Here is an 11,327-nt window from a genome sequence, read left to right as displayed (position 1 = left end):
GGTGGTGTAATTGCAATTTTGATTTTTATTATACTTTAGTTATTTGTGTATTTGGGAGGAAAGGGCTCATGTATCACTGCATATGTGTGGAGGTCAGAGGACAACTTGTAGGACTTGGTTCTCTCCTTTCACTGTGTGGATCCTGGGGATCGAACTCTAGTCAGAAGTCTTGGTAGCAAGCATCTTTAACTGTTAAGGCATTTTGCTGGTTCTTGATTTAAATTTTCAGAAGTTGGTTGTGGTAGCAAGACCTAAATATCTCCCAAGCTTTTTCACTTTCTCTCTTGAATACTTGCATTTTCCCATCAGATTTGTTTGAATCACTCTTTATGAGTTATCTTTACAGAATTCTTTGGGCAAATCATCTGGAAATACTCTTACTGGCCTGATACTGATAGAGCTAATTGTTTTTTATTTATTAATTCATCAATACATTTTTCCCAAAATATTTAAGTAGCCTTATAAAAATGCACAACATACAGCAAGACAAAATAAATTTAAAAAAGAGGAGCTGGTTGTTGGCAAAGAGAGAGCATCGGTAGGTAGATAGTAAGGACATGAATGTTCACATGACTTTTGTCTTGTAGTTGTCCTGGAACAGGTGGTTTCAGGTGGGTAAAGATTATGCACTAAGTGTTTACTCTGAGGGTATCCCTAGACTTCTCTTTGAAGACAGAAATGCAGAGAAAGGTGATGTTACAGGAGGGCAAACATATGCAGTGTTTTCAGCTCAGAATTAGAGACATCTGCCAGAATTTTAGAGTTTAATTAACACTACTTCCATCCTTACTTAAGAGGTTAATGTATGCACAGTCACTAGAAGAATACTGTCCATAAAAAGTGCTTACTGCACAGTAACACTCAGTATTACCAGTCTTGTGAACAATAGAACAGTGGATGGAAGTGTTATCCTGGAGGCTGATGGGGTGTTACTCAAATCCTGCTTAGTGGTTGGCTTAAATCAAGTTATTTCATCACTACAGATCCCTGTTTGTCTGTCTGTAAATTGTCTATAAAGTTTACTGTGCAGGAATATTATAAGAAGTAAATGAGGCAGAGTCCTGTAGTGGAGGCCAGTTCGTTCACACTTGTGAAAGCTTCCACACCTCAGTCTCTGATTGACTCTCAACTCTTAGGGAGTGGAAGCTGCCTCCCCTCTCTTGTAGCTTGGTGGTCTGCGGTCTTCACTTGAACACTAACCCTCACCTCCTGGCTGAGGGCTCAGGCTGTCTGTCTATCTGTCTGTCTGTAGGCAATAATAAGCACTTAATGTACTGTGGGAAAAAAAGAAGTAAATGAGGCAGATTATATACAATATTTGGGACAGTATTTATTACAGTAAGTAAAACATTAATGTAAGCCATTATTATTGTCAATGGATGAAATGATAGTGAATTTGAAGATAGACATGGCTTTTATTTGGGATTTTAGGATTTGAAGGTACCTCTTTCTATTTAATGTACTCAACATTAGAGATGGTTTTATAGATAGAATTATGATGAACATACACATGGCATCCCATCATTGGGAAAAAAGACAGGAGAATCAGAAATTCAAGGTCAGCTTGGTTACATAGTAAGTTTGAGAACAGCCTGGGCTATGTAGCAAGACACTTTCTCCCTCTAAATGAGGAATGTAAATACAATAAAATTAGACTGGTTATTTCAAAGTTATCTTTTTTCTAAAGCAAATGAGGCTTCCTTTACACATTAAGCCATCACCCAGCCCCCTTTAAATGATATTTAAACAATTCTTCTTCACTTTTATTCTTAATTACCCACACATTGCAGCTCCCCTACTGAACAGCAACTATGTTCTTTTGTTAAGGTAAATATATATTTATTATCTTTGTAAAATATGCAATGTGTAAGTGTGATTTGGTTAGAATGAGAGCTCCATGAATACATGGATCTTGTCTGTCTTGTTCCAAGCTTCTAGAAGAAGACTGATGCATGATGAGTTCTCAGTAAATTTTCACTTAATTAATGCATGAATACAACTTATTTTTCCCCTCATTTAGGATGATTGACACAGACTGTCTTTTAAATATAATTAAAAATGATGTATCTGTGTTTGGATATGTGCACAATTGTGTGCCTGTCCTCTAAGGGTATAAGAAGTTGTCAGAACTCTTGAAGGTAGAGTTTCATGTATCTTTGAGCTGCTTAACAAGTGTGCTGGGCCCTGAACTCGGGTTTTCTGAACAAATAGTACATGCTTGCAACTGCAGAGGCTTCTTTCTGGCTCCTTCACAAACTCCCTAGAACAGAGCAAACCACTGTTTTAGGAGGAGAAAAAAAATAAGTTTTTTTTCCTTAAGAATCCAAAAGACAAACAAAACATTTACATTATAAAGAATCCCAGATGTGGGGGCAATCCACTAGACACTGACCTTTATTCCACCATTAAGTCAGGTTTTGTCAAATATCAATCAGAGTTTTACTTCATTATTTATCTAAATCCATGTGAGATCTTTTATAAATTCAGATTTCATTTCACCTATACAAAGAGGACAAGTAGAATGATGTTCGAAGTCCTCATTATAGCATTTCAGTGCCACAAATGATGACTATAGAAAGGCAGAGCCAGGGATGTCCTGATGCCTGGCAAGAACCCCATTTGTACCATAATTCTAATCTCAAGGAGCCAGCTTTGTCTCTTAATGAGCTTTGCAGTTCTGGAATGCCTTGATTCATGCATCTCCCTAATTGATAATGATCTGGCATTAAGGATTGATAATGATATGGCATTAAAAAGATGAGGCAAGTCATTGGGAATTAGAGAACTTGAAAACATGTGATGATGTTTGGCAGGACAGAGGGGCAGGATCAGCCAAGCAAAGTACTCTAAAGGTTCTATGAGTGTTTGCTCCTTTTGGCTGTCTGTATAGCATCTAAGTCCCTTATTCTCATAAACACATCAAAACCAAACCTCAAAACTCGGTGTTGTACACAGTTGTAATCCCAGGACTCAAGGAGGTGAGTTAGGATGGTAGGAAGTTCAAATCTAAATAGAGTTATGTGTCTATTTCTGTTCTTTAAAAATAATAGGACCCAGAAATAAAGGGATCCACCTATAGCCACCTGATCTTGACATTTTAAAATTAAAAATAGATTTTTCCCATACAATATATTTTATTGCATCTTGAAAGTCTAGCTCCCACAGCTGCTCCAGGGTTGCAAATAGAATGTCCTCAGAGTAGTGGGACTAGGAATACTTCTTATTAATCTGAGGGAATAAAAGCTCAAAAATGTAGTGATGGTCACGCTGTTTATTTTTCTCAAGTTCTCTTCTTCTACCTCTTCTCTTTTTCTGCCTCCCTTTATATATTACCTGAATGAAAAGCAATAAAAAGCTACATTTGAGGGCCATAGTACATTTCCTGAGCAAATGGTAAGGAGCAGAGCCACTTACCATGGCAACCCATAGGCAGGGACATGGTGTTTGACACTTTCCCGGTCCGTGACATTGAAAGCACCCCAAACCCAAAAATAATTTTTTTTATCCTATTTGCAACTCCAGATCACAAAGAATGGTACTTGGAACTCCTTCCTCTGTAGCTCTGGCTCATTGTGAAACTTTCCTCATGGATAGCTGGACATAAAACTATTTTTCTCTGGACTTGGTTAATTGATTAATTTTTATTGGGGACCCAAACAATAAACAGTTAGTTAGCTGACCCTTGAAACTTATATTAAAAATCTGAAATTAGAAGTTTGTGAAGAGAGTTAATTGCCTGAAAAAATTGTGCAGGGAATAGGTGATTGGTTTGTGTTATCAGCCAGACTTTTAGCAAGTGGGGAAACTGGCATCAAAGTTGCTTCATGCTTGACCTTGTTTCTACAATAAGACACCTAGGGATTTGTCTTTGTATATTTTCTGTGGAGGTTTATCTTATGAATTCATATATAGGGGCATTTAGTCTGTTTTGAAATTGTTCTGAGGTTATAAATCAGCTAATTGCATAAAGACTATCTTTGTAGCTAAGAATACTGTAATTTTCCCATGTCATACTAAGCTATTGATATAAAACAGGGCCTAAATGTCTTACAGTTCTTATGGGATAATGGTTCTAGTGATGAAGCATATCTTAGTATATTTTCTATTTATCAAAATTATACAGCTTAATGAGGGGTCGTCTTCAGATAGTCCACAGATATAAGTGCCCAAAAGATTGAGATGTAATCATGAGGTTGCATGTACACATTACATGAAAATTCACAGTAATGGGGAGAGTCCATGACTGCTTTTGCAGATGTGAATTTGCAGACAGAAGCAGCCAGTTTCCAGAGTCTGTGGTCCCATAAGCTTTGTTTGAACAGGATTCCTCCATCAGAGAATTATTCATCTGGTGATTTAACACTTGAATATCAATTGCCATCTGTTGTATATGCATCATGGCCTGTTGCTGGAGGGCTTCTCTCCAGGTTCCCCAGCCCCGCAGTCCCACAATCCACATATAAAATAATCACTCAGATGCTTATATCACTTATAAACTGTATGGCCGTGGCAGGCTTCTTGCTAACTATTTATCTTAAATTAACCCATTTCTATAAATCTATACCTTGACACGTGACTGGTGGCTTACCAGAGTCTTTACATGCTGCTTGTCCTGGCGTGGCTGCAGTGTCTCCCTCCTCAGCCTTCTGCTTCCCAGAATTCTCCTCTCTCCTTGTCCCACCTACTTCCTGCCTGGTCACTGGCCATCAGTGTTTTATTTATATAGAGCTATATCCACAGCAATGGCCTGTAATAGTTCATGACAATGTTTTGATTACATTTTCCTCTCCCCCAACTACTCCCATATCCTCCCACCCACCCCCACACAACCAAATCCATTCCTTTTTCTTCCTGACTTGTTCATTAGAAAACAAACAAGCATCTAAAATAGAAATAAAATAAGATAAAATAAAATCAAACAAACCAGAATAGGGTAAAACAGAAGAAAAAGAGCCCACAAAGTACAAGAAATATTTACAGACTCAGATACTCACACATTAACATACACAGAAACCCAATAGAAACACAAAATCAGAAACCATAATGTATAAGCAAAAGACTTGTAAGATAAAATGCCAGGTAAAGCATTATAGAAAAAAAAATCTCCAAAACTCCCTTTGAATTAATTTTGTTCTAGCCACCTACTACTTACTGGACATGGGACCTGCCTTTAGGAGTGTTTTGTATGCCCAGTGAGAAACTTTTAGAGAAAACTAATTTTCTTTTTTGATATCTCATCAATTAAAGGGACAACTTCTAGGTTAGGAATAGGAACTTGGGACTATTTCTTCTCTCAATGTGGGGACCCATGTGGCTTAGTCTTGTGCAGGCCCTGTGAGTGTTGCCATCATCTGAGTTCATATATGTGTCCTATTGTGTCTAGAAGTCCTTGTTTCCTGGTTGTCTTCCAGTCTCATTCGCTCATACAATCCTTTTGCTTACTCTTCTACAGAGTTCCCTGATCTCTGAAGGGAGGAATTTGATGGAAACATCTCACTTAGGACTGAATGTTATGAGATATCTCACTCTCTGAACACTGTCCAGTTGTGATTCTCTATGTTTGTTTCCATCTACTGAAGGAGGAAGTTTCTCTGATGATGGCTGAGTAAGACACTGATCTATGAGTAGAGAAAAATGTTGTCAGGGGTTATTTTATTTTTATGTTCCTTTAGCACAACAGCAGTATTTGGTTTTCCTCTAGATCCATACCCTGTCTGATCTTAGATTCTCGACCAATTTCAGGTTTGGGTTTATTTCATGGAGTAGGTCTTAAATCCAATAAGTCAAAGGTTGGTTAGTCCTACAATTTTTGTGTCTCTATTGTACCAATATATATTATAGTTAAGTCACCATTGCGGGTCAAAGGGTTTGTAGCTGGCTTGGTGTTGACCTTCTTCTATGGTAGGATGCAGAGTACCTTCTGGTACCCTGAATACTTGTTAGTAGGCTCTAGGTAGGCACCAGCTAGACTTCTCTATGTTCAATGTGTTATGTTCGTGTTATCTTTAGCAATAAGACCTTACTATCAATTTATGGAGAACAACCAATTGCCTTAGCAAAAACCTGGGTTGTTTGGGGGTTTCCATGGTGCCCCTTTTGTCCAACAACTCAAGGTGTAACCCAATACTGGCCCTGGAGATTTCATTCTATTATGAGAGATATATAAGTTGGGCCCCCATATTATTTCTTAATTCAATTTAGACTTTTTTCACGTATGTGTATATTTTAGGAAGCTTCTACTACAGTAAGTTTCTGTATGATTCCTCAGTGGTTCTTAGTTTTAGCTGTCCCATCCCATATTATGTCTCTTACCCTTTTTTTTCTCCCCCTCTCCATTTAATCTTCCTGTTCAAGTCCCTGACCCCTTTCATCCATAACTACAGCAAAGAAAAAAAAGAGACATCCCATAGAACAGGATGCTAACTATAAACATCATAAGGGATTCATACTAGAGTTTATAAAGATCCCCAAATATTAAACACTCAAAACTAAGTCATCTGTCTCACTTAGTGAAACAGTTGATTAGCTTGAACAGTTTGGGAGGCATCCAGGCAGTGGTACCGGGTCCTGTCCTCAGTGCATGTGCTGGCTGTTTGGAACCTGGGGCTTATATAGGGACACTTGGCTCAGCCTGGGAGGAGGGGACTGGACCTGCCTGGACTGAATCTACCAAGTTGAACTCAATCCTCAGGGGAGTCTTTGCCATGGAGGAGATGGGATGGGGGGGTGGACTGGGGAGAAGTCGGGGGCGGGGGAGAACAAGGGAATCTGTGGCTGATATGTGAAATTAAATTATAAAATAAATTTTTTTAAAAAACTAAGTCATCCATCAACAAAATAGTAATAAAAGAACAGGCAATTATCAAAAGAAGAAATACAAAGAGCCAATAAATATATGAAAAAAAGTCCAACATTCTTAGCCAACACAGAAATACAAATTAAAACAAAATTCAGAGTTCATCTTGCATGAATAAGAATGACTGTCATTTGGAAAATAAATGACAGCGAGGCTTGGTAGCATCAGTCTACATTCTCAATAGTCTGGAGAGTGAGGCAAGAGGATCATAATTCAAGGTCTTCTTTACTTATAAAGTGAGCTCAAGGTCAGCCTGGGAATTTAATGAGACTATTTCAAAATTAAAAAGAAGTGGCATTATGGGTTAGGGTATAGTTCAGTGGAAGAAAACTTGCTTAGCATGCATGAGGTAGAGTTCTCATTAAAAACAACAACAACAACAAAAAACACTAAAAACATTGCTGGTGAGAATCTGAGGAAAGAGGAACTCTTACTCTGTTGTTTGAAATGTAAACTGGCTCAGTCACTATGGAAACCATCATAACAGCTCATCAAACCACTAACACTAGAACAGTCTGACCAAACTATACTGAGTGTGTATCCAGAGATTCATGAAAGCATACCACAGAGACACACACCCATGTTTAATGCTGTCATAATCACAATAGCCAAAACATGGAACCAGCCATGTTCATCAACAGATAAATAAATATGGAAAACATGGTTGATATACACAATGATGTTTTATTCAGCTATAAAGAAAAAAGTTATGCCATTTGCAGGAGTAGTATTCGAAGTTCATGTTTAGAAAGACTAATTAATTTGTTCAAAGTCTGAAGGGATTTTAAACCTACATTGCTTCTGGGAATCCTTTTTCTGGCTGAACATGAGGTCAATATGAACTGCAGAGGTTTGGAAGTCCCTGAAAACAGAGCAATAAGCCTGATTTGCCTGTTTCCTAATTAAGAAACTTTGTGGGATGGCCAAGTCACTTTACCTCTTTGGCATGCTTCTGTCAAAAGTGGGATTAACACAACATTATGTACTTCACAGGATTCGTAGACAAAGTGTAACCAAGCTTGTGAAAATAGTGATGTGTTTGCAAATAAGGCTTATTATGGATAGCCAAGCAGGTTGTAGTCACCCTAATTAATTTTCAGTGGTATCTTATTATTAACTGTTATTTTGTTTTCCCAGGTGACATTTGCTTTATGGCAGACAATGGCACCAGGGTAACAGAATTTATTCTGATGGGGTTCCAGCTTCAGACAGAGCTGCAGCTAGGTCTCTTCTTCACATTTCTGGCTTTTTATCTCATCACCATGGGAGGAAACTTGGGCATGATCATGCTAATTCAGAGTGATTCTCGGCTCCACACACCCATGTACTTCTTCCTCAGCCACCTGTCCTTCCTGGATATTTGCTACTCATCTGTTATTGTGCCTCAGCTGCTGGAGACCTTGGGGACTCATAAGATGGTCATCACCTATGAACGCTGTGCTACCCAGTTCTTCTTTTTTACATTGTATGCTAGTACTGAGTGCTTCCTTTTGGCTGTCATGGCCTATGACCGCTATGTGGCTGTGTGTTGTCCCCTCCTCTATGCCATGGTCATGACACCACAGACTCGCATCAGCCTGGTTGCCGCAGCATACTCTGGTGCAATGGTAAATACTGTGGTCCGGACTGGGTGTACTTTTCCATTTCCTTTTGTAAATCTAACCAGGTTGACTTCTTCTTTTGTGACCTCCCACCCCTGCTGAAACTTGCCTGTAGTGAGACCAAGTCACGAGAGCAGGTGATCTTCCTTTTGGCTTTCTTGGTCATCACAACTAGTGTTTCAGTGATTCTTGTATCCTACCTATTCATTATTTGGGCTATTCTGAAGATTCGAACAGCAGGGGCCAAAGCCAAGACCTTCTCCACTTGTGCATCTCACATGATTGCAGTGGCTCTATTTTTTGGAACACTGATATTTATGTACTTGAAAGGCAACATGGGCAAATCACTCTGGGAAGACAAGATTGTGTCTGTATTCTATACTGTGGTGATCCCTATGCTGAACCCTATGATCTATAGCCTGAGGAACAAGGAAGTAAAGGAGGCTCTGAAGAAAGCTTTCAAAAGAATGAAGGTTTCCAAGGAGAGTAAGACTTAATCTCCATGAGTCCAGAAATTCCTAACAGTCATTTGGTCCTTTGTTTTGTCTTCTTGGTATATGACTCTGCTCTCATAGCTGCACTGATATATTGAAACAGCAAATGGAGGTTTAGCTTCCAGAACTTTATTAGCTCTATGATTTTGAGCAAGAAATTCTTTTTATCATTTTATCACACATAAATTTTATTGGGGCTGTAGGGGTGGCTCAGTAGTTGCTAGTGGATCTTGTTCATGAAGAGGCCTCAAATTCAGTCCCAAGCACCAACTGTTACCTATAGCTACAGATCCACAGAATCTTCTGGCCTCTCTCTCTCTCTCTCTCTCTCTCTCTCTCTCTCTCTCTCTCTCTCTCTCTCTCTCTCTCTTCCCCTTTCTCTCTCATTCACATACACATGATCTTTAGCCCAGTTCAAGAGAGATGGATTCAACATAAAGGACCTTTACAAATGGAAACATGTTATAAAATGTAAGATTTAATTTTCATATCTGTTCTGGATATTGTTGAGAGTTTTAGTCAACTGTTCACTGTTTCACATAAAACTCATTTTTCTTTAACTTATGATGATTACAAACAACTGTACATTTCTTATGTGATTAAGATAAACTCTTCAGTTATGGATGGTTAAGCAGATATCAACACTGGACAAAGAAATTGAACATTCACTCATAAACAATTTAAGTGTTTGCTATTGAGGAATAGAAGTGGCAAACAAAAGAAGGAAGACTGGATGGAAAGGAGTTATGATTTAGGAATGATAAACTAGAGTATGCTTGCTTACTTTCCAAGAGGACATAAAGTCAAGATGCTGCAGAATAAAGGGAAGAAGTAATGATTTATATTAATTATTGGAAACAGTTTTATTTTGATGTATGAATCACATGTATAACATTATACTATTTTTTGATCACTAAAGGTCAGAAGTTCTATACTTTTTCTCATCATTAGTTATGGACAGATGCTTCAGTTATTCCAAGTTATTTTCTATTCTCTCGTGATGGACACCACCATCTTCTCTAGGACATTTACTTTATTGTCAGAAAACAGAGAAGGACAAATCTATCACCTTTAAATGACTTCTGTTATGTGCTAGAACTATTACTTGGGGATATCTCCATAAAAACTTCACAACCTTGTTCATCATTTCATCAAATATATAGAGACTACTTGTAGTAGAGATGATATTTGACTAGAACATGGTAGTAAATAAAATAAATAATAAAATACATATGGGTTATCCTGAATGGAATTTGAAATATGGGCATAGTCATATAATACCATACCAGACCATTATACTGGTAATTAACTGTTGAAGTTTTGAAAAGTGGAATGAAAAAAAATTAACAAAAAAAGAACCATAGGTCATTGTTAAATGATGTGATAAGGCTTTAATATAGTCTGGTGTGGCTAAAAATGCATTCCCAAAGAACTAACATGTAGGCAGAGAACTAAGGGATTAAGTATGCTGTTTTTCTGAGAAGGGGAGACTATATCAGACTGGGATAATTGTGAATGTAAGATTCTGTGAAACCAGATGCACTGAAGAGAAAGCCAGATAGAGGGAACCTTGGTGTGAAACAGAAGTGGTGGATTTGGGAGAATCCAGGGCACAGAGCCTTCCACATTTGCTTAGGGACTTGTGAATTTTATTTCAAGAGCAAGATAGGAAATGTTAGTTTTGAATTTTTAAAAGCCCCCTTTCTTACAGTTGTTTGTGTTGGAAAGGAGGTCAGTGATGATGGAAATGGAGTTGCATAGACTCAAGTGTGTAAGAAACAACTGGCATATTCTAGTGCATGGTGGTATATTCTGTGAGATATGGCATGATGCTTCTCAAATTCATCGTAGGAAAGAGAAAACTAGGAGATGAATGACTATGGTGTGAGATTAGGACTGATTCTTGGAAAAGTGGTAAAGTTGACAAAATATAATTTGGTGGTATCTGCCTTTGCATTTGTGCATAATAACTAGTGTAAAGTCTAATCTTTCTTAGGTCTATAGACTATGCCAGTTATCAAAATTGTTATTTTCTTTAAGTAATCTCCTGGTCTATGCTAGCTGTGACTTTGGAAATCAATATGGCGCTTTCTTAGAAAATTGGGAATCAATTCAAGATCACTATATCATCATGGCATATACCAAGAAATGCTCAATCATACACAAGAGCATTGCTCAGCTATGTTCATATCAGCATTTTTGTAATAGCCAAATCTGGAACACCTAGATGCTTTACTGAAGAATGAATAAATAAATTGTGCAATATACAAATGGAATACTACTCAGCAGAGAAAACAATGACATCATGAGGTTGCAGCAAATGGATGATTAGAAAAAATCATCTGAGTGAGGTAACTCAGACTCAGAAAGACAAAT

At 37.9% G+C, this 11,327-nt stretch overlaps 1 pseudogene; it reads left to right on the top strand.

The window, feature by feature from the left end:
• The first annotated feature begins 8,007 nt into the window (after window positions 1–8,007).
• On the top strand, window positions 8,008–8,954 carry LOC114684288 (annotated as a pseudogene).
• Window positions 8,955–11,327: the final 2,373 nt, after the last annotated feature.

This window comes from Peromyscus leucopus, chromosome 1 (genome assembly GCF_004664715.2).
Source record: "Peromyscus leucopus breed LL Stock chromosome 1, UCI_PerLeu_2.1, whole genome shotgun sequence".
In the NCBI taxonomy this organism is placed as follows: domain Eukaryota; kingdom Metazoa; phylum Chordata; class Mammalia; order Rodentia; family Cricetidae; genus Peromyscus; species Peromyscus leucopus.
The sequence above is the reverse complement of the archived record's forward strand: the minus strand, read 5'-3'. Positions and strand labels throughout refer to the sequence as shown.